This window comes from Hippopotamus amphibius, chromosome 4 (assembly GCF_030028045.1).
Source record: "Hippopotamus amphibius kiboko isolate mHipAmp2 chromosome 4, mHipAmp2.hap2, whole genome shotgun sequence".
Taxonomy (NCBI): Eukaryota; Metazoa; Chordata; class Mammalia; order Artiodactyla; family Hippopotamidae; genus Hippopotamus; species Hippopotamus amphibius.
Genome location: NC_080189.1, coordinates 107,033,140 through 107,036,972, shown reverse-complemented (window position 1 = coordinate 107,036,972; position 3,833 = coordinate 107,033,140). Strand labels below are relative to the sequence as shown.

Here is a 3,833-nt window from a genome sequence, read left to right as displayed (position 1 = left end):
AGCATACATAATCAATATATGTTACTGTTAATATTTTGAATGAACTGTTATCTGATTAATTAAGATTAAGAAAAATAAGACTTTTACTTTCTTTTATTCCTTCTCTAATGCTTTCTTTTTCTTTCTTTCTTTCTTTCTTTCCTTTCTTTCTTTCTTTCTTTCTTTCTTTCTTTCTTTCTTTCTTTCTTTCTTTCTTTCTTTCTTTCTTTCTGTATAATTTTCATTTTATTGTCTTCTCAGAGAACAGTATTTCTTCAGTCTTCAAGGACTTAGCTCCTTGCAGGGGCTTTGGTGGGGGTCATGGGGCAGCACCCACTGGTCTAATTCAGGGTGAAGGTGTTCAGTCCTTTCAGGCTTCCTGAGAACTAGGACTATTCCTGACCATCTTGCTGTGAATGGCACAACTCACGCAATAACATAGTTCCATATGCAGCTTGGGAAGCACATAGGTGTCGAAATCACTCATTTTGGAAATGTCCCTGACTGCTAGGGCCGCTGCTTATGTTTCAAATGACGAACTTCTTAATGGCCTTGTCCTTGAGCACGCATGGAGCACAGTCAGTGGAGGGAATAGGCTGCATGTGGCCACAGCCCTTCTTGGCACAACTGTTGTTCCTTCTTTCCTTGGTCATCTTGGAGCAAGGAGGCGAGAGAGCCTCTTCCTTTCTTTATGTTGATCTGAGTTAATGACCTTTCTCATTTTCTTTCCCTCTAAAGAAATTCTTTTTAACATTTCTTGCAAGGCAGGTCTACTAGCAACAAAAATCCCTCAATTTTTGTTGTTGTTGTCTGAGTGCGCTTTTATTTCTCCTTCACTTTTGAAGGGTAATATCAAAGGGTACAGAATTCTAGGTTGGTGGTGTTTTCTTCTCTTAACCCTTTAAGTATTTCCCTCCACTCTCTTCTTGCTTACATGGTCTCTGAGGAGAAGTCTGATAGAAATCTTTCCTTTGCTCCTCTATAGATAAGGTGTTTTTTTCCCTCTGGCTTCTTTCAGGGTTTTTCTTTATCTTTGATTTTCTGTAGTTCGAAAATGATATGCCTAGGTGTAATTTTTTTGGCATGTATCCTGCTTGGTGTTCTCTGAGCTTCATGAGTCTGTGGTATTCTGTCTCATATCAATTTGGGGGAATTCTCAGTCATTATTGTTTCAAATATTTCTGCTTTTCCTCTCCCTCTTTCTTTTCCTTCTGGTAACCCCATTATGTGTATGTTATGCCTTTTGTAGGTGTCTCACTGTCCTTGGATATCCTGTTCTGGTTTGTTTTTTTTTTCTTCAGTCGTTGGTCTCTTTGCTTTTCAGTTTTAGAGGTTTCTACTGATGTAGCCTCAAGATTAGAGAGTCTTTCCTCAGCCTGGTCTGGTCTACCAATAAACTGATCAAAGGCATTGCTGATTTCTGTTACAGTGCTTTTGATCTCTAGCAATTCTTTTTGATTCTTTCTTAGGGCTTTTATCTCTGTGCTTACATGTCCCATCTGTTCTGCATGCTGTCTACTTTATTCACTACAGCCCTTAGCATAGTAGTCATAATTGTTTTAAACCCCTCGTCAGATAATTTCAATATCCCTGCCATGCCAGATACTGATGCTTGTTCTGTCTCTCCAAATTGTGGGGTGTTAGTTTTATTGCTTTTTTGTTTTTTGATTTTAGATGGCTTGTAATTTTTCCTTCATAGCTAAACATGAAGTTCTGAGCAAAAGAAATTGCTATAAATAGGCCTTTAGTGTTCTGGTGGGAGATGTGTGTTATGTCTATGATTAGGTCTTAGATTTTTAGTGGGCCTATGCCTCTGGTCTGTGAACTGCGCAAGTGTTTTTTAGTTTTTTTCTCTTCTCTTTTAGTTGGAACAGGATGGCTGGAATGGACTAGAGTTGAGTATCATGCCCTATGTCCTCCCCTTATAGATTGATTTTGCAGTTTGTTCAACATTTACTTGTTAGGATGGAGTAGTAACTTCCAAGCTCCTTACATGCAGAACCAGAAACTGTATTCATGTTTATTAAAAATCTTTAGTGGAAAAAACTGGGTTTTAGTCTGTAAAACTCTGAATATTATCAAGCACAGAAAAGATGAGAATGCCATTTTGAGCTTAGGCAGACTTTGAGAAAACAATATCTGAGTTTCATTTTACTCACTAACCTGGAGAATTACAATGCAAATCGTAATTCAATACCCAAATGTCATATTATTGTGTACACTGGGGTAACGTACATACCCCTTGTATGATATAACTGTGTGGATAACTTGTACATTTAACTTATCAGTATTTACGTACTGGCACATACTAGGTACCCAATAAACAGCAGCTTCTAGATTTATTAAGTAAAAAATAAGTGCTTAATAAAGATTTGTTCATTTAAAAGATGAGAAATAGATGAAATGACATTTCATTATTAATACTTATAAATTTCATTTCTCTCTGAAATAACCAGGCTCTTTATCTGGAACCACAGTTAATAAAGGAATTCCTCTCCAATTTTTAGGGTTTACTTGCATATTGAATTATTCATTCACTTCTTTGCAGTGACATTCCAAATCAGTAACGTGTCATCTTTCAATAGCTGACATCATGGAACTTCTTTGTCTCTAGACATTGCTGCAGATAGGAAAAAATATGTATGTTTTCAATTTACTTATTTTTAAAAAAAATTTTTAGATGCAACTAATTCTTTTTAATAATTGCACAATTTATTCGTTTTTATTTATTCTTTTACCAGCGGTTGAAGTATATTCTTAAATTAACAAACTTGCTTATATTTCTATTTTTTCTTTTTGCCTGAGTTTTTTTGAATAGTGTCTGTCGTGGCCTTTGGTATTTCAATGGCCACAGTTCAGTACAGTTCTGTTATAGAACATCCAGGGGAACACCTTGAAACTGTTGTTTATTTGTTAATAGAGGGAGCTGGAAAAGTGATTTTTGGTAGACACTAAACAGGACTTAATATAATTTTATGTTACGCAGATTTTTTCATGAATAAAAGTGCTTAATGGAATACATGGGAAAGAGATTCTGTATAATACTCTGCCTTTTAAATTCTTAACCACCTATATTTATTACTTCAACAATTTCTACCCTTCTGTGTCTCAATCTACAGAGTATGCTATGGTCTTGGTGAGAGAGTAATGAGAAAGCAGAAAGGTATCCTAGAATTTATAGTTACATTTTGAAAGTCTAAAAAAGGTATTCAAATTTCTGAAGGATGAGCTGTGTAGAGTGTTTAGAAAATTAATTTACAATTTTGTCAAAACAAGCCTGAAATTTAAGAGTCATTTAAGTCATTGTTTAGATCTCATTCTCCTTGCTAGCTGTTGTCGTTTAGGACAATGTCTGGGATGCCAGGGAGAGGGGGGTTCTGTGAAGGACTTGTCTAAGCAGGGGTGGGCAGGGGTGTGCAGAGAGGGTGTGTGAATGTCCAAGGAGATTTACTGGGTCAAAGAAGATGTGCACATGATTCCATGCTGTGCCCAGTACACAGTGGTGACCAGAGTCCATCTGGATACGGCTTCTAGGGAGGCTTCTCAGAGCACCCTACTCATCAGGTTTTTCTTGACCTCAATCTTAGGAAGTACACAAAGTGCTTATTAAAACCTAAGTAAGAAAATTAGTAGGATTTCATGTTTTATCCTTCATGTAAAATAAAAGAGGAGAAAAAATATTTTTTCTTTAAACTATCTTCCTGTTCCTCTTTTCCTTAGTGTAGCTAGGAGAGCTCACGTATATAAAAGTGTATAATTCCACTTTTATAAGGCATTGCACCTTATACATGGCCTCATAATTGTGCTATAGATGTAAAAGCTACAGAATCTGACCAGGAGTGAGACCGTTATCT

At 36.3% G+C, this 3,833-nt stretch overlaps 1 pseudogene; it reads right to left on the bottom strand.

The window, feature by feature from the left end:
• Positions 1-220: 220 nt before the first annotated feature.
• On the bottom strand, positions 221-632 carry LOC130851921 (40S ribosomal protein S26-like; annotated as a pseudogene).
• Positions 633-3,833: the final 3,201 nt, after the last annotated feature.